At 46.4% G+C, this 20,722-nt stretch overlaps 1 pseudogene; it reads left to right on the top strand.

Annotated features, from left to right (window-relative positions):
• The first annotated feature begins 20,353 nt into the window (after positions 1-20,353).
• LOC120965708 (small nucleolar RNA Z247) lies at positions 20,354-20,435 on the top strand (annotated as a pseudogene).
• The last annotated feature ends 287 nt before the right edge of the window (positions 20,436-20,722 follow it).

Below are 20,722 nucleotides of genomic sequence, written 5' to 3' on the forward strand. Positions count from 1 at the left end.
AATTCATCATTTTAGTCTCCGAATACAATTCATCATATTAGTCTCCGAAATCAAAAGACCGAACAAAGATAGAACATTACAAGTCTCGAGACCGCGAGTAGCGAGTTTGTCGAAATTAATACTAATCCTAACAAGTCCTACTAATCATCATCATACAACTTCTACTCGTTATTAATAACAAGTCATACGATCATCATCCTGATAGTCATCGAACCAACCCTACTTAATTGTTCTTAGCACATGATCATCAGTATTAGGCAGGACCTAAAATACCCTATTTAAGGTAAAATAGGATAAAACAATATAGACCCTGACTCTCCATTATGGAGAATGGAGATCATCCTGTCTCCAATTCTTGCGCGGCGCTTCCTTTTGCTTCCAAGAACCTCCTTACGACTGTCCATACATTTTTTCCATTCTCTGATTAGCATGTCTCCACTTCTTCTAGAAATCCGGTATGGACAGTTGAGATTTGTAGGATGACCTGGATATAAGTTCAAAACTTGAAGGCTGCCATTCTGATACATCAAATGAGGCACACAATCCTCTGGGATTCTCTGTTGAAAAACATAGTAATAACTTCATAGTTAGCAATGATGTACTAGTTTTAGAAGTATGCAAAAGATGCACGGATGTCGTAATAGTAAGAAATCTTACCAGGGTATCTCCATGTTAGTTACCGTAGTTCAACACGTGCACTAGTGGCACGTATTGACCATAATGTTGAGGAGTTTGATTGTAGATATTGTAATTCTCAAGATCAGTACAAAATCCGACCAGATGATTTTTCTCCTGATAAGTTAACTCGGAGCCATCGGTGTAGTGGGTTTTGTCTACCATTTTCCGCACATTTTTTGAACAATCAAAATAAGCTGTCAGTGGAAATAAGTTGTCAACTATTTTGAAATAAACAATATAGATTAGTTAATAATTAAATATGTTTGAGAAACTCACATAGCGGTAGAACTGGAGGCGTATCAACAAGGACCCAAATGTCCATATTGTCTTGGTCGATGCCAGGATCACCAAGATCCATGGTGACAAGCATACCCTCATCAAAACCATACATCTTGCAAAATGCTTCCCAATTTTTGCAACCAAAATGGGTTACGCTCTCAGCATTATACAGATTTACTTCAAAATCCACATCATGATGTGTCCTTAGGTGAATTTTCTTCGTTTCAAAATTTTCATGATCTTCAAAATCCATCCTCTCCAAGACATAGCGTCTTGCATGGCATGGGATAAACTATACTCGAATTGTAAAAGATGAAATTACACGTTGGAATAGTTGAAGTCATGCTTAATTATGAAAAAAACACTTGTCGTCGTTGCATACCGTTTCAACTTCGAAGGTCTCCTCGAGCTTAATGCTGAAGCGCCGATCATCGTCCAGGTGAGGCCTGTCGCACAGACCTCGACCGTCGTGGCACCAGTCGCACTCCCCCGAGAGACTTTCGTCGTCCGATGACGACATTTCCTATGTTCATAATTCAAAACTACATCATCTCTGTTGGGTCCAATAAGATAATCCACAGTGTGGTGAAAACACGCCCATCCAAATAGAACATGTGGTATGGGCTTTTTTAGTAGGTCATCCTAACAGATTAGGGTTTATCGATGACGAGCAACTGACATTAGTAATAACTATGAGTAGATATCACACTTCTATATGAATAACACAAGAGGCAGCTGATCCTACTTAATTAACTACTAAGATACCCCGGCCCATGCATTAGTCACAAGTACCCCATATGTCCTATTTTTAGCAAAGTCATGCTAAAATTCACGGAAAATTTCAGCATGACCTTTGCTGAAAATAGGACATATGGAGTACCCGAATTTGCCGGAACGGAAGTTTATCGACATTCCGGCAAACTCAAGGGCCTCTCGGGTGGACAAGGCAAAAAAGGCCTCCATCACAACATGGAAAATACACCAAGCAGTATCATCTCGAAGCAGTATCATATTTGTAATGACTGAAAATATTTATTTCAGGAAATATTTACTACTGTAGTTTCTGTTACAAACAAAAAAAAACTGAAGTTTGTCCTAGCTATATTTCAGGATGATTTTTCAGTTGCTCATGCTTTGTACAAATTGTAGCTACTGTTTTTTATACCTAAACAAAATTGCCCTAGCTATATTTGCTACTGTTTTTATACCTAATTTTTTGCTACTGTTTTTTTAATTTGCTACTTCTTTTTTTAATTTGCTACTGTTTTTATACCTAAACAAAATTTCCCTAGCTATATTTGCTACTCTTTTTTTATTTGCTACTATTTTTATACCTAATTTTTTTGCTACTATTTTTAAAATTTCCTAAAAGATTTCTAACTTTGCTAACTGTACTGTGTTAGATTTGCCCTAAAATCTATGCACAAAAACACAGAGAAGGCATTAGGCATTACACAAAAACACAGAGAACTGCTATAATGTACAACAGGCTTTTGGTTTCTGGAACCATTTCATGCCCAAGTGATCTGATCCTTGTACTTTTGCTACAATGATACAGTGATACAAGTAGAATATGAAGGCATTAGGCATTACAACAAAAGGAACAGAGCTGCTATATTTACAACATGCTTTGATACATACACCACCAAAGTCCAAAGAGTAACCACTTATTAGCTACCAGGAGTAAGTAACTAACTAAATACACGACCAGAGAATAACTCACTTTGCCTCTCAGTTGCTTCCTTCACCTCAGAGCGATCTTCTCTTATTACTACTCCTGCACAACATTGTCATAATTTTTATTATCTTCACAACCAAGGTACTGCATTCTGTAACAACCAACTACAAAACTACAAATCAATCAAGGACATGTGGTTATTTCCTCCGCACTAAATTTGCCATGCTATTTTACAGAACAAACAAACATTTTGCCACCTTGATACATAAAAGGAATGTACATATGTGCAGTATGAGATCCTGTTAACTGGTTGCAAGACTGAAGATGGACCAATGCTAGTGCCATCAGAACTGAGTTATTCAAATTCAGGATACTGAAATGCTAAAACAGTCTGCAGATTACTACTGCCCATGGTGGAGAGTAAAAGGGACCCAGCATAACTTAAATACGACCTAGTAAAAGGGACCCAGCATAACTTAAATACATATATGCAGTATGAAATCATGTTAATTAGTTGTAGCACTGAAAATAGACGAGTGCTAGTGCCATCGGATACCAGTGCTCACAACTGAGTTATTGAAATTCAGAATGCTGAAATGTTAAAACAGTGTGCAGATTACTGCTATCCATGGTGGAAAGTAAAAGGGGCCCAGTATATATAACCTTAAATACAAACTAGATGAGATCAATAGATCAAACACATTAGCACGGACGTTACGAATTGCCATAAGCAGAGCAGCAGCTACACCAGACAGTGGTAACTGTAGTGTGGTACAATAAAGCACAAAGAGTAGCCAAGCCAAAAATAGCCATGAAGTGAGTTGCTGAAACTGTCCTTTTGGTGCATCACTAAACTAGTACTAGCATCAGTATATGCTCCGTGTTCCATTACTAGGGGGATGCACGTTACAGCCCAAGCACTGATAATATATAAACAAGCTTGCAACAGAAACAAACTTGCTAAAATCTGTGGTTGCTCGCATAGGGACAGATTGTTGTATTAGGAGCAGAGAGGGAGAGGTGGGAAATGGAGGCGGGGGTGATTTGGATGGGGTACCTGCGGGCGTAGAAGACGGGGGCGTCGTCGGGGAGAGACGAGGACGACGGGGCGGCGGGGAGGCGGCGTCGGGAGAGGAGAGGGCGGCGAGGCGGCGGCGTCGGGAGAGGAGAGGGCGGCGTCACGGCGTCGGGGCGTCGGGGCGGCGTCGAGGCGGCGGGGCAGCGGCGTCGTGGCGTCGGGGCGTCGGGGCGGAGACGAGGACGACGGGGCGGCGTCGAGGCGGCGGGGCAGCGGCGTCGCGGCGTCGGGGCGTCGGGGCGGAGACGAGGACGACGGGGCGGCGTCGAGGCGGTGGGGCAGCGGCGTCGGGAGAGGAGAGGGGAAGGGGATCGAGGGCGAGGGCGAGGGAGAGAGGGGATAGGTTATCCAACAGGTACATCCATACTAATGGCGCACAACCCCTCGGTGCGCCATAAGTACGTCCATACTAATGGCGCACCTCACCCTGGTGCGCCATTAGTATTTTTTTTTGATTTCTGCTCGAGCCAACAGGTTATCTTCCACCTGACCTGATCCACACCAAGTTCCCTCTACTAGCTCGACTGGTCAGCAGCCAGTTCTCACACCAGGAGGTCCTGGGTTCGATTCCTAGGCTCCACAAATTTTTTTTATGCATTTAAAATGCTGTTTGATATTTATTTGTGTTTAAATATGTTCAAACTTGTTTAAATCATAACAGTAATATTTTTTTATAAGACAGTAATAATTATTTAAAAAATATCATCAAACAGTAATGCCGGTGGAGCGGGGGAGGGTGCGCGGGGTGCGGGGGGCCGGTGGACCGGGGGGTGCTCGGCGGCGAGGGGGACCGGATCTGGCGAGGTGGGATAGCGATCGAGATGGAGGGGGATCGAGATCGAGTGTCCATGAAAGTTAAAACTATTCATGATAGTTCAAAAAGTGCCCATGAAATACAATCGAGAAATGAAGGCTACGATTTAAATACAAGCGATCTTAGCTAGCTAGCTATCTATTCACAATCTTCTTGCCCTTCTTTTTTGCAAATGGAGTTCTTCTGTGGAACAGACGTCCTTTAGGTAGGGTGGTCCTTAGGGTGACTCAGCATCTTGTCTTTTTTATCTATCTCCGGATCATTTGCGTCATCTTCTCGCTTCTTCTCCTCCCTATCCGCGTGCCAACGCAGGAGCTTTGCTACCATAGGGTCCGCGAAATACCGCTCCAGACGAGGAGTGATCGGAAAGTACCACACCACTTTTTGAGGAGCTTTCTTCCTCTTCTTGTATCGAGTGACGCCGCACACCGGACATATGGTAGACTCCGCGTGCTCGTCCCGATAAATGATGCAATTGTTCATGCACACATGGTATTTCACGTGCGGTAAATCCAGAGGACACACAATTTTCTTCGCCTCCTCCAAACTGGTCGGGCACTTGTTCCCCTTGGGAAGACGTTCGTGCCAGAATGACATGTTCTTGTCGAAGCATGCGTCGGTCATTTTGTGTTTTACCTTCACCTCCAGAGCCATGAGCGTTACTTTCAGGCGGGTATCCTCGGGCCTCCATCCTTCATACAATGGAGTAACCGCGTCTAACTCAACTTGATCCATCTTGGCTTTCTCTCGGGCGGCAGCTCTTGCGTTATCCGTCTGCTTGAGAAGCAGCTCTTGAATATGAGGGTCCTGCACCCAGCCCATCAATGGTCCAGCGTCGTCTGCTCCGCCGGCATCATCATCTTCATGATCATGCCCGTCGTCTGCTCCGGCATCTTCCTCATCATCATGTCCTGCATCTTCTACATGATGACTGTGTACAGCATCACCGTCGTGATCATCTCCTGGGGATTCTTCGTCTTCTCGCCCGCCCGAGCCGCGGTGGTTGTCTTGCTGGCCTTCCTCATTTCTTGCCCGGCCCCCATGGCGACTTCGTAGTCATCTTCATCACCTTGCCACCGATAGCCATCCATGAATTGAATGAATCTATGGTGGAAATGAGGTGAAAAAGAGGAGGCACCCGAGACAAGGAGGAGGTGGAGAGAATGAAGTGGGGAGAAAGTGAGTGTGGGTAGGAGAGGCTGTCCAAAATATCTTGTTGCTGCCCACTTACTAATGGCGCACCAACTCTAAATGCGCCATTAGTAATCCAGGTTACTAATGGCGCACCTTCTGGTGGTGCGCCATTAGTATGTTTGGACAGGCGCAGTAGTTAAAAAAAAATTTGATACTAATGGCGCACCCTGGGCCAGGTGCGCCATTACTAGTTGCAACCACTAATGGCGCACTGTGTCTGGATGCGCCATTAGTATGTTTGGACAGGCGCACTAGTTAAATTTATTTTTTGATACTAATGGCGCACCCTGGGCAAGGTGCGCCATTAGTATGTTTGGACAGGCGCACTAGTTAAAATTTTTTTTTTTGATACTAATGGCGCACCCTGGGCCAGGTGCGCCATTAGTAGTTTCAACTACTAATGGCGCACTGCGTCTAGATGCGCCATTAGTATGTTTGGACAGGCGCACTAGTTAAAAAAAAATTTAGGATACTAATGGCGCACCCTGGGCTAGGTGCGCCATTAGTAGTTTCAACTCTAATGGCGTATCAGAAGGTGGTGCGCCATTAGTATATACTAATGGCGCACCACTTGTCTGGTGCGCCATTAGTGTCAATCCCATCTATAGCCCTTTTTCTAGTAGTGACCACGTCAAGACACTTGCCGGTCCCCCGGCAAGTCCCTTGCCAAGGACATCAGCGGAACCATGCTAGGCCCGCACCAATCAAGGCTCCACCGCCATTCGCATGCAGCTGCCAGCCCAACCAGCTGGGCAGGCACCTGCGTGGCAACACGCGGCTTCCACACCAACTCAGCAAGCACCTGCGTGGTGGCATGCAGATCTTCGTGAAGACCCTGCCACCGTGCCACCTCAGCAGCCTGCCTGCCTACATGGCACTGCATGCATCGCTGGCCTGGGCGCGTGTCGAAGCAAGGAGGAGCGGTGATGGACGGGACGGGCCTCGTTCCCGTCCCCGATAAAGCTAATGGACACCTAAGTAGCGCATTTAATGCACTTTGTCTCGTAATGCCGTGCGATAAGCTCGTGCACTGTAGACCTTTCGACCTCCTGTGCGCTGCTGTGGCAACCCCTTTTCCCTATAAAAGGAGGCCCGAGGCGACCAGGAGAGGGATTCGGCTTTTTTGAACTACACAACCACCGTAGCTAGTTCGAAAGCTCAGGAATTCTCAATAACATAAAAGTGTATAATAAAGCCCAATAATGTCCAAAACAGAATATAATATAGCGTGGAAAAATAAAAAATTATAGATACGTAGGAGACGTATCAAATATCCCCAAGCTTAATTCCTGCTCGTGCTCGAGTAGGTAAATGATAGAAACAGATTTTTTGATGTGGAATCCTACTTAGCATAATTTCAATGTAATTCTTCTTATTGTGGCACGAATGTTTAATTTTAATATGATTCAGGGTAAGAGTTTAATGTTGACATAAAAACAATAATACTTCAAGCATGCTAACCAAGCAATTATGTCTTATCAAAATAACATAGCCAAAGCAAGTTATCACTACAAAATCATATAGTCTGGCTATGCTCCATCTTCCCCACACAAAATATTCATATCATGTACAACCCCGGTTTTAGCCAAGCAATTGGTTCATACTTTTTAACACGCTTCAGCCTTTTCAATTCTTACGCAATACATGAGCGCAAGCCATGGATATAGCACTATGGTGGAATAAGGTATAATGGTAGGGGTTATGTGGGAAGATCAAAAAAGGAGAAAGTCTCACATCAACGAGGCTAATCAACAGGCTATGGAGATGCCCATCAATTGATGTTAATGCAAGGAGTAGGGATTGCCATGCAACGGATGCACTAGAGCTATAAGTGTATGAAAGCTCAAAAAGAAACTAAGTGGGTGTGCATCCAACTTGCTTGCTCACGAAGACCTTGGGCATTTTGAGGAAGCCCATCATTGGAATATACAAGCCAAGTTCTATAATGAAATTTCCCACTCGTATATGAAAGTGACAAAATAAGAAGGAATTGGAATATAGAAGCCAAGTTCTCTATTATGAAGATCACGGTGCTACTTTGAAGCACAAGTGTGGTAAAAGGATAGTAACATTGTCCCTTCTCTCTTTTTCTCTCATTTTTTTATTTGGGCCTTTTATCTCTTTTTTTATGGCTCTTTTTTTCTTAGTCCGGAGTCTCATCCCGACTTGTGGGGGAATCATAGTCTCCAACATCCTTTCCTCACTTGGGAAAATGCTCTAATAATGATGATCAGCAAACTTTTATTTACTTACAACTCATGAATTACAACTCAATACTTAGAACAAAATATGACTCTATATGGATGCCTCCGGCGGTGTACCGGGATATGCAATGAATCAACAGCGACATGTACGAAAGAATTATGAATGATGGCTTTGCCACAAATACAGTGTCAACTACATGATCATGCAAAGCAATATGACAATGATGGAACGTGTCATGATAAACGAAACGATGGAAAGTTGCATGGCAATATATCTCGGAATGGCTATGGAAATGCCATAATAGGTAGGTATGGTGGCTGTTTTGAGGAAGATATAAGGAGGTTTATGTGTGATAGAGCGTATCATATCATGGGGTTTGGATGCACCGGCGAAGTTTGCACCAACTCTCAAGGTGAGAAAGGGCAATGCACGGTACCGAAGAGGGTAGAAAATTGCGGAAAGGTAAGTGTGCGTATAATCCATCGACTCACATTAGTCATAAAGAACTCATATACTTATTGCAAAAATTTATTAGCCCTCGAAGCAACGTACTACTACGCATGCTCCTAGGGGAAGGGTTGGTAGGAGTTAACCATCGCGCGATCCCGACCGCCACACAAAGGATGACAATCAATAAATACCTCACGCTCCGACTTCGTTACACAACGGTTCACCATACGTGCATGCTACAGGAATCACAAACTGCAACACAAGTATTTTTCAATTCCACAATTACTCAACTAGCACAACTATGATATTACCACCTTTATATCTCAAAACAATTTTCTAGTATTAAATTTCTCATGATATTTAGTTAAAGCAAATTGCCATGCTATTTTATAGGACTCTCAAAAAGATATAAGTGAAGCATGAGAGAACAATAGTTTCTATAAAACAAATCTACCGCCGTGCTCTAAAAGATATAAGTGAAGTACTAGAGCAAAACTATATAACTCAAAAGATATAAGTGAAGCACATAGAGTATTCTAACAATTTCCGAATCATGTGTGTCTCTCTTAAAAAGTGTGTACAGCAAGAATGATTGTGGTAAACTAAAAACAAAGACTCAAATAATACAAGACACTCCAAGCAAAACACATATCATGTGGTGAATAAAAATATAGCTCCAAGTAAAGTTACCGATGGAAGTAGACGAAAGAGGGGATGCCTTCCGGGGCATCCCCAAGCTTTGGCTCTTGCCACTCCTTGTTCCATAATCCATCAAATCTTTCACCCAAAACTTGAAAACTTCACAACACAAAACTTCAGAAAATCTCGTGAGCTCCGTTAGCGAAAGAAAACAAAACACCACTTCAAGGTACTGTAATGAACTCATTCTTTATTTATATTGGTGTTAAACCTACTATATTCCAACTTCTCTATGGTTTATAAACTATTTTACTAGCCATAGATTCATCAAAATAAGCAAACAACACAAGAAAAACAGAATCTGTCAAAAACAGAACAGTCTGTAGTAATCTGTAACTAACGCAAACTTCTGGAACTCGAAAAATTCAGCCAAAATAGGAAGACCTAGATAATTTGTTTATTGATCAGAAGCAATTGGAATCAATATTTTATCACGTTCTGGTGATTTTTAAGAATTATTTTCGTGAACAGAAAGTTTCTGGAATTTTCAGCAAGATCAAATAACTATCATCCAAGAAGATCCTATAGGTTTAACTTGGCACAAGCACTAACTAAAACATAAAAACACATCTAACAAGAGGCTAGATAAAATATATATTCCTGAACAGAATCAAAAAACTAAAAATAAAATTGGGTTGCCTCCCAACAAGCACTATCATTTAACGCCCCTAGCTAGGCATAAAAGCAAGGATAGATCTAGGTATTGCCATCTTTGGTAGGCAATCCATAAGTGGCTCTCATAATAGATTCTTAAGGTAATTTTCTTTTCTTTCTAGGGAAGTGTTCCATGCCTTTCCTTAACAGAAATTGGAATCTAATATTCCCTTCCTTCATATCAATAATTGCACCAATCGTTCTAAGGAAAGGTCTACCAAGAATAATAGGACATGAAGGATTGCAATCTATATCAAGAACAATAAAATCTACGGGCACATAATTCATATTTGCAATAATAAGAACATCATTAATTCTTCCCATAGGTTTCTTGATGGTGGAATCCGCAAGGTGCAAGTTTAGAGAACAATCATCAAAATCACGGAAACCTGCAAATCACACAAAGTCTTTGGAATCGTGGAAACACTAGCACCCAAATCACACAAAGCATAGCATTCATGATCTTTAATTTTAATCTTAATAGTAGGTTCCCACTCAGCATAAATTTTTCTAGGGATAGAAACTTCCAACTCAAGTTTTTCTTCATAAGATTGCATCAAAGCATCAATGATATGTTTACTAAAAGCTTTATTTTGGCTATAAGCATGTGGAGAATTTAGCACGGAATGCAACATGGAAATACAATCTATCAAAGAGCAATTATCATAATTAAATTCCTTGAAATCCAAAATAGTGGCTTCATTAATATCTATAGTTTTGATCTCCTCAATCCCACTTTTACCAATTTTTGCATCAAGATCTAAAAACTCAGAATTTTTGGAACGCCTTCTAGGTAAAGGTGGATCATCTTCTGTCCCATCATTATAAAGATTCATATTGCAAAACAAAGATTTAATAGGGGACACATCAATAACTTTTAGATCTTCATCTCTATTTTCATAACTAGAAGAACACGCTTTCACAAAACAATCTTTTTAGCACGCATCCTAGCGGTTCTTTCTTTGCACTCATCAATGGAAATTCTCATGGCTTTGAGAGACTCATTGATATCTTGCTTAGGTGGAATAGATCTATGTTTTAAAGAATCAACATCAAGAGAAATTATATCAACGTTCCTAGCCAATTCATCAACTTTAAGCAAATTTTCTTCAAGCAAAGCATTGAAATTCTTTTGCGAATTCATAAACTCCTTAACACTAGCTCAAATTCAGAGGGAATATTATTAAAATTTCCATATGAATTGTTGTGGGAATTACCATAATTATTAGAGGAATTACTAGGATACGGCCTAGGATTAAAGTTTCCTCTACATGCGTTGTTACCAAAATTATTCCTACCAACAAAATTCACATCCATAGATTCATTATTATTCTATATCAAAGTAGACAAAGGCATATCATTAGGATCAGAAGAAACACTTTCATTAGCAAATAATTTCATAAGTTCATCCATCTTTCCACTCAGAACATTAATTTCTTCTATCGCATGCACTTTCTTATTTGTAGATCTTTCAGTGTGCCATTGAGAATAATTAACCATAATATTATCTAGGAGTTTAGTAGCTTCTCCTAAAGTGATTTCCATAAAAGTGCCTCCCGCGGCCGAATCTAAAAGATTTCTAGAAGCAAAATTCAATCCGACATAAATTTTTTGTATAATCATCCACAAATTCAAACCATGAGTAGGGCAATTACGTATCATTAGTTTCATCCTCTCCCAAGCTTGTGCAACATATTCATGATCATGTTGCTTAAAATTCATGATGTCGTTTCTAAGAGAGATGATCTTAGCGGGAGGAAAATACTTAGAGATAAAAGCATCTTTGCACTTATTCCAGGAATCAATACTATTTTTAGGCAAAGACGAAAACCAAGATTTAGCACGATCTCTAAGCGAAAAAGGAAATAGCTTGAATTTAATAATATCATTGTCCACATCTTTCTTCTTTTGCATATCACACAAATCAACGAAGCTATTTAGAGGGGTAGCGGCATCTTCACTACGAAAGCCGGCGAATTGATCTTTCATGACAAGATTCAACAAAGCAGCATTAAATTCACAAGATTCAATATCGGTAAGAGGAGCAATCGGAGTGCTAAGAAAATCATTGTTGTTGGTATTGGTAAATTCACACAATTTAGTATTATCTTGAGCCATTGTGACAAGCAAGCAATCCAACACATGAGCAAACAAGAAGCAAGCGAAAAAGAGGCGAACGGAAAAGAGAGGGCGAATAAAACGACAAGGGTGAAGTGGGGGAGAGGAAAACGAGAGGCAAATGGAAAATAATGTAATGCGGGAGATAAGGGTTTGTGATGGGTACTTGGTATGTTGACTTTTGCGTAGACTCCCCGGCAACGGCGCTAGAAATCCTTCTTGCTACCTCTTGAGCACTGCGTTGGTTTTCCCTTGAAGAGGAAAGGGTGATGCAGTAAAGTAGCGTAAGTATTTCCCTCAGTTTTTGAGAACCAAGGTATCAATCCAGTAGGAGGCCACGCACGAGTCCCTCGCACCTACACAAACAAATAAATCCTCGCGACCAACGCAATAAAGGGGTTGTCAATCCCTTCACGGTCACTTACGAGAGTGAGATCTGATAGATATGATAAGATAATATTTTTAGTATTTTTATGATAACGATGCAAAGTAAAATAAAAGGCAATATAAATAACTAGGTGTTGGAAGATTAATATGATGGAAAATAGACCCGGGGGCCATAGGTTTCACTAGTTGCTTCTCTCGAGAGCATAAGTATTACGGTGGGTGAACAAATTACTGTTGAGCAATTGACAGAATTGAGCATAGTTATGAGAATATCTAGGTATGATCATGTATATAGGCATCACGTCCGAGACAAGTAGACCGACTCCTGCCTGCATCTACTACTATTACTCCACTCATCGACCGCTATCCAACATGCATCTAGAGTATTAAGTTCATAAGAACAGAGTAACGCTTTAAGCAAGATGACATGATGTATAGGGATAAACTCACGCAATATGATATAAACCCCATCTTGTTATCCTCGATGGAAACAATACAATACGTGCCTTGCTGCCCCTACTGTTACTGGGAAAAGACACCGCAAGATTGAACCCAAAGCTAAGCACTTCTCCCATTGCAAGAAAGATCAATCTAGTAGGCCAAACCAAACTGATAATTCAAAGAGACTTGCAAAGATAACCAATCATACATAAAAGAATTCAGCGAAGATTCAAATATTGTTGATAGATAAACTTGATCATAAACCCACAATTCATCGGTCTCAACAAACACACCGCAAAAGAAGATTACATCGAATAGATCTCCACAAGAGAGGGGGAGAACATTGTATTGGGATCCAAAAAGAGAGAAGAAGCCATCTAGCTAATAACTATGGACCCGAAGGACTGAGGTAAACTACTCACACATCATCAGAGAGGGTATGGTCTTGATGTAGAAGCCCTCAGTGATCGATGCCTCCTCCGGCGGAGCTCCGGAAAAGGCCCCAAGATGGGATCTCACGGGTATAGAAGGTTGCGGCGGTGGAATTAGGTTTTTGGCTCCCTATCTGGTAGTTTGGCGGTACGTAGGTATATATAGGAGGAAGAAGTACGTCGGAGGAGCAACATGGGGCCCACGAGGGTGGAGGGCGCGCCCAGGGGGGGTAGTGCGCCCCCCTACCTCGTGCCTTCCTGGTTGATGTCTTGATATAGGGTCCAAGTCCTCTGGATCACGTTCATTCAGAAAGACACGTTCCAGAAGGTTTCATTCCGTTTGGACTTCGTTTGATATTATTTTTCTGCGAAACTCTGAAATAGGCAAAAATATCAATTCTAGGCTGGGCCTCCGGTTAATAGGTTAGTCCCAAAAATAATATAAAAGTGTATAATAAAGCCCAATAATGTCCAAAACAAAATATAATATAGCATGGAACAATAAAAAATTATAGATACGTTGGAGACGTATTAGAGGTCGACGAAGAGGCAGTGGCAACGGCAGGACCGGCGGATGGCAAGCCAGAGATTCCCCCGGCAGGGCCTGGTGCCGGCAAGGCAAGGCCCCCGGCGGAGTCTGATGCCATCGGGGCAGTGCCCGCGCAGCCAAGTGAAGTGGTGCAGAAGAAGAAGTTGATGCAACACCCGGTTTACTTCGTCAGCTCCTTCTTGCAAGGGCCAGGTCAAGGTACTCCGGTGTGTAGAAATTGCTCTTCGGCTTCCTTATGGCCTCGAGGAAGCTGCGTCATTAGTTCCAAGCCCACGAGAACACTGTCGTCACCCGCCTCCCGTTGCATCGGATACTGCACAACCCAGATGCAACCGGAAGGATTGTGGAGTGGGCCCTGGAGTTGTCAAGCTTTGGGTTGAAGTTTGAAAGTACTTTGACAATCCAGAGCAGAGTCTTGGCGGAGTTCATTGCAGAATGGAACTCAATGCCCGACGAAGAAATCCAGGCGACCGCTCTATCCGGCAAGGAAGCAAGTCGCGACTGGGTCATGTATTTGATGGGGCTTTCTTGCTGCAAGGCGCCGGTGCCAGTGTGCTGCTTGTCGCACCCACCGGAGAGCACCTCAAGTATGTGATCCGGATGCACTTTCCCAGGGAGATGTCCACAAACAACACTGCTGAGTACGAGGGACTACTTGCCGGTCTCAGGATTGCAGCAGACCTCGGGGTGAAGAAGCTCATCGTCAGGGGTGATTCACAGCTTGTCATCAGACAAGTCAATAAAGATTACCAGAGTCCGTTGATGGAGCCCTACTAGATGAGGTGAGGAAGTTGGAGGAGCGCTTCGACGGTATACAAGCGGAGCACGTTCCCCGAGCGGAGAACGGCATCGCTGACTACCTGTCAAAACGAGCTACATTCAAGCTACCTGTGGAACCAGGTACCTTTTTGCTCCGGTTAACTCAACCATCCGTCGAACCATCAACGGAGCAGAACAAGCGGAGGAAATCAGGCCCCGGCAAGTACTTTCCCGCTGAGCCCCCAGGGGCCGCCGGCAAGGGTGTTGCCGCGGATTCCGAGCCTGCCAAGGGGCGGCTGGCTCTGACAGGGCGCCAAGCCCTGGCCGTAGAGACGGCTGCCCCCATGGCGGAAGAGATGCCTTTGGTCCTTGCCGTCGAGCCCCAGGCTCTGGCGTGGGCACACTATACCGTCCATTTCCTCCAGACAGGGGAACTTCCCGAGGAGCAGGAAGAAGCGGAAAAAGTAGCCCGTCGGTTAGCCTTGTACCAGTTCGTCGATGACGTCCTGTACAGGAAAAGACCAAACGGTTTGAAATTGAAGTGCATCCCCCGGGAGAAAGGACTGGAGCTGTTGGCAGAGATACATGGAGGCATATGTGGCTCCCACATAGGGTCGAGGGCCCTTGCCGGCAAGGCATTCCGGCAACGCTTCTTCTGGCCCAGCGCCCTCCAAGATGCGACGACACTAGTAACCAGGTGTGAAGCGTGCCAGTTCCATTCGAAGAAGCTTCATCAACCAGCTCAAGCCCTTCAAACAATCCCTCTCTCCTGGCCGTTTTCGGTCTGGGGGCTGGACATACTGGGCCCTTTCCCTCGCGCTGTCGGGGGCTTTGAGTACTTGTACGTTGCAATCGACAAGTTCACAAAGTGGCCGGAGGTGATGGCAGTGAGGAAGGTTATAGCACAGTCAGCCATCAAGTTCTTCAAGGGGCTAGTCTGCCGTTTTGGTGTACCAAACAGAGTCATCACCGACAATGGCACGCAGTTCACAAGCCACACCTTCATGCAATACATCCAAGACCTCGGCAGCAAGGTCTGTTTTGCTTCCGTGGCACACCCCCGGAGCAACGGCCAGGCTGAGAGGGCAAATGCTGAAGTGTTGCGAGGCCTGAGAACGAAGACTTTTGACAGGCTACAAAAGAGCGGAAGCCGCTGGATTGATGAGTTGCCGGCGGTTCTTTGGTCGATCGGGACGACGCCAAATCGAGCCACCGGCCAGACACCCTTTGCCCTAGAATATGGGGCAGAAGCAGTTCTCCCCACAGAACTCATATACGGGTCACCTCGAGTGCTCGCTTATGACGAGCTTGAGCAAGAGCAGTTGTGGCAAGATGACACAGCGCTCCTTGAGGAAGATCGCCTATGGGCGGCTGTGAGAGCCGCACGCTACCAGCAAGCCTTGCGCCGCTACCATAGCCGCAAGGTTCATGCCCGAAGCTTTGAGGAAGGTGACCTTGTTCTTCGGCGTGTTCAGTCGGCCAAGAATTCCAACAAGTTGACGCCAAAGTGGGAAGGCCCTTACCGGCTAATACGAGTCACTAGGCCTGGCGCAGTTCGCCTGGAGATCGAAGATGCTGTCCCGGTGAGCAATTCCTGGAACATCGAACATCTTTGCAAGTTTTACCCATAAGGCGAGGTTGCCGGGCCTCCCGGCAAACCACCTTTTGTACAAGCCTTCCCGGCAAGGCATGTAACCCTCTGTACAAAGCCAGGCGCAGACCCTGAGCATAAATATATGAAGCGCTGGCGCCCTAAGTTATAGCATGCATGCTAGGTTAAGTCTCTCCCTCGGCTAGGGTTGATAGTGTTTAGCGGCGACTAACCCCTAGCCTAGAGGTCGATTGTGCGTCTTTCTGTTCTCTTTGGTTCACAGGGCACACGGACACTTCTGCTGAGCCGCTTGGGAAAAAAGAGAACGAACCGACGCTCCGGGCCCGGTAGGCCAAGACTGCTGGGGGCTGAAGATACAAGGATCCAACCACGGCAAGCCAAGGTTGCTGGGGGCAGCGGGTTCAGATAAGTCTTTCATCCCCCTGTTATGCGTTTTCGTATAGAACTGGGACATGTGAAACCTCGTTCATGTTCTTAAAACCACCATGCTCCCCCTTTCCTATACCCAAGAGCTACCTCCTGGGTCAGAACTTGGTAGTAGTCGCGGTGGCGAGGAGATGAACGAGGGGCCTAACTCAACTTCGCTCCTGCCTCCGCCAAGAGCGCGAGGATGGTCGAATGAAGTGGGGAGACGGCAAGGCCTGTTGCCGGGCGACAATGTTTATTTTAAAAATAACAAGGATTCATCCTTGGCATGGGCCTCGCTCATGCACAAAGAACCCGGCAAGCACCCTTTTTCATTAAAAACATCCCATACAGGTACAGTTCATACGGAATTAAAAACATGAGCAAGGGGATTACAAGTCTTAAAATTAACAAGTGCTCACAGGCTTACAAACTAAAAAGAGATAAGGTGCCCGTAATCCCTTTCTTGTCCCTCTCCTCAGAAGTTAGAACAAGGCGGTAGGAGAGCAAAAAGAGCGCCTAGGCAAGGGACGAGGAGCAGAAGGCACCGAGAGAACATCTTGGTGTCGGGAAAGGAGCTGGAAGACGAGGCAGCGGGCCGGCAATACGCGGCAAAGGCGTCGGTGCCCGCGTACTCTCAATTGACGACCGCCACCCGCCTTCTTCGCCTTCTCCGGCCCTCCTACGCCAGCCACCCAAGGAGACGACGGGGAGTGCCCCGATGGAGAGCTTGGCGAGGAAGGCCCTCGGCAGGGCACATGGCCGAGGGAGGGGCGGCACGGTCAGTCGAAGTCGGGGTCGGCATCCTGCCGCTCGACTCCCTCGTCGTCGATGTTGCTGTCCTCCTCGTCACTCCCGCTTGAGGAGGAATCTTCATCGTCGGATGAGCTCTCCACACAGCACTTCAGGCGAGTTCCAAGATCTCCGAAGACCTTGACGGAGAGCAGGCGACCCTCAATTTCCCGAGCGAAGGGGGTGGGGATACGGAGATGACGACGTGGTGGCCGGCGCGGCCTGATGAAGAACTCGCGGGGCTGGTCCTCGACGTGAGCCTCCGCTGCGGGAGGCACCGCTGGTGGAGGCACGGCCGTCGCGCCACCTCGTCCCCCTCTCCCCCGACCGCCGCGGCGACCTCGGCCACGCCCCCTCCCCCTTCCTCTCGTGGCCGGCTCCGCCGCTGCGGGCGCGTGGGAAGGAGGGACGCGCTGACGAGCAGCGACCCTCGCCGCCACCGTTGAAGGCCCAGCACCTCCTCTCGCCATGGCAGGTGGAGGAAAGGAGCAAAGGTGGAGGAGGATGGATACTGAAAGAATGTGGGATGACGCCCTCCCTCCCCCTCCTTATAAAGGGGCGGGGTCGAGACTCGGCCGCCCCACTCATCCAATCCAGCTATCAGAGGCGCAGGGAATCAGGACCGACCCGCTGCCCCAATCAGCGACGTCCCGGTTTCCCGCCTCCATCACCTGCCACTTGCATGGAGGACGCGTGGCGGGCGAGCAGCATCGAAAGGACGGGTGAGGCGACCGTTCCCCGCCCTGTGATCATGGGGCATGCGCGTCTTGAAGACTGCGACCCGAGTCCACCCAGTAAATGAGCCACGCCTCCACGCCTCCCTCTTTTTATGGGGAAGGCGCGAGCCGCCTCTTTATCATGATGTGACGCATGCATGCGGAAACCGCCCCACGCATGACCCCCACGTCACGCACGACCCCCCATGTCGCGCGTTCAACGTGGGTCGTGGGGAAGCGCAGCGGACAAAGAGTTAATGCAGTAAAAATCCGCCCCACCTGCCCGCGCACCGTTTTGGGCCTGGCCCATCAACGTGTCGGGCTTATGTGTGTCCCAGGCCCGGGGGCTCCTGTCGGTGTACAAAAGGGCACTCCTTTGTGCCCCTTTACTTGTGCACGGGCAGTCGGAGCCGCGCGCCGCGGCCACGCTAAGCAAGGCAAAGGAGGGGAGCCGGAGAGAAGCCGATGCCCAAGACAACACCAAGAACACAAAGGACAGAAGGGCGAAGCAGGCTCCCCCGGCAAGAACCTTGCCGGGGCAGCCTTAGAAGCCCCGGCAAGAGCCTTGCCAGGGAGGCACGCCCAACGCCAGGAGAGCAAGCCACCCTTGAGCCCACGGGTCCCAACCCAGCCAACTACATTGGGACCAGGGCTCGGGAGGCGCCTTCGTGGTGGCATGCAGATCTTCGTCAAGATCATAAACATATGAGATCCGGTGAGGACCAGAAGACGATGACCCTCGGCGGGATACCAACCGAGGGGATCCAAAAGGCCCCCGGCAAGCGCCTTGCCGGGGACGACCGCAACACCACAGCAAGACCCTTGCCGGGCCCCAGGCAAGGCCCTTGCCGAGGACATCAGTGGAGCCACTGCCAGGCTCACACCAGCCAAGGCTCCACTGTCATTCGCATGCAGCTGCCAGCCCAACCAGCTGGGCAGGCACCTGCTTGGCAACACGCGGTTTCTAGACCAACTCAGCAAGCACCTGCGTGGTGGCATGCAGATCTTCGTGAAGACCCTGCCACCGTGCCACCTCAGCAGCCTGCCTGCCTACATGGCACTGCATGCATCGCTGGCCTGGGCACGTGTCGAAGCAAGGAGGAGCAGCGACGGACGGGACGGGCCTCGTTCCCGTCCCCAATAAAGCTAATGGACACCTAAGTAGCGCATTTAATGCACTTTGTCCCGTAATGCCGTGCGATAAGCTCGCGCACTGTATACCTTTCCACCTCCTGTGTGCCACTATGGCAAGCCCTTTTCAACATAAAAGGAGGCCCAAGGCGACCAGGAGAGGGATTCGGCTTTTTTGAACTACACAGCCACCGTAGCTAGTTCGAAAGCTCAGGAACTCTCAATACATCCACCAAAGCAGGACTAGGGTTTTACGCATCCTCGCGACCCGGACCTGGGTAAACAATCTTTGTGCTGGCTCCTGGACCTGCTCTTCTCACAACCCCGCGCTTGCCGACCGTAGAAGGGATTCCAGTGATCCCATAGGTGTCGTTCCCACCGACACTGAAGTTTTTCATCACCATATGCGGATGTGCATCCACTGAAGCACCATTTTTGGTCCAAAATGGCCTAAACAACAGTCTTTTAGGTACGGCCGCATTTTTCCATTGTATGTTGTGTTGAACATCTTGTATGTCACGTTAGGCAGTGGATAGATATGTATTTCAATTTTGTATCACTTTATCTTTCCCTCTCGTGTAATCTCTCTCTCCTGTAACAATCTCACCCTCTCGGTTAGGTCTCCAACCGTCAAACCCTTATACCTATGATCGGTCCACAATCCATATCAAAATATAAACTGCGGGCACCCCTGTATGTGTGTTGAGACGCTTCATAGAAATTCCACAAGGTATACGGAGCCTTCCTCTCCCATCTCATCTAGCAACCTTCCTTCCCAACCTTCTCAACCACCATAGCCACCAGGTCCTCATCTTGAAGATCTGTTTCCTCGGTGGCCGACCTAAGCAACAACAACTTAGAACCCCTTACCCGCACCAACTTAATCTTATGGCGCTCTCAAGCTCGCTCCCAGATCACTGGACTTTACTGTTACCTAGATCAAACCATTGCCGAGCCTCCCGAAAGCATTGTTGCCAAGAACTCTAAAGGCAATGAGGAAACCGTTCCTAATCCTGCCTATAACCCATGGCTTGCCCAAGACCAAAAAATTGTAGCATACCTACTCCGCAACATATCCAAGAAACTGTGGTCCCAAGTAGCTTCAATTGAAAAATCGCATGCTATCTGGACAACTCTCTCCAACATATTCTTTGCTCAGTCCTTATCCCGTGACAACAACATCCATTCCTCCCTCACCAATGCGCAAAAGGGAACACAATCTGTTGCCACCTATTTTGGATACATTAGATCCTTTTCTGATGAGCTTGCTGTCGCTAGAAAATCCATCAGTGAAGATGAATTAATCTCTTCCATCATAGCCGGCTTAGATCTTGATTACCAACCAATAGTTTCTTCCCTTGATGTCTGCACCGTACCTCTCTCTGTTCATATTCTCATTTCCATGGTCTTCAATTTCGATCAGAGGATGGATATGTTCCATGGTAACAGCACTGGATCCATCAAATCCTCGGCGAACGCTACTGCACGTGGTCGTAATGGTCCTCAAAAAGTCTCTCGCGGAAACCAACAGAAAGGCAGCAGCGGCGATGGATCTCGTGGAAATCAGGGCGGCAGCTATCAAGGTGGCGGCCGTAGCTACAACAGTGGCCATGGTGGTGGCTACAATGGCGGCGCGGGTGCCTATGGTGGC

The sequence above is a fragment of the Aegilops tauschii genome, chromosome 5, assembly GCF_002575655.3.
Source record: "Aegilops tauschii subsp. strangulata cultivar AL8/78 chromosome 5, Aet v6.0, whole genome shotgun sequence".
NCBI classification, from domain to species: Eukaryota; Viridiplantae; Streptophyta; class Magnoliopsida; order Poales; family Poaceae; genus Aegilops; species Aegilops tauschii.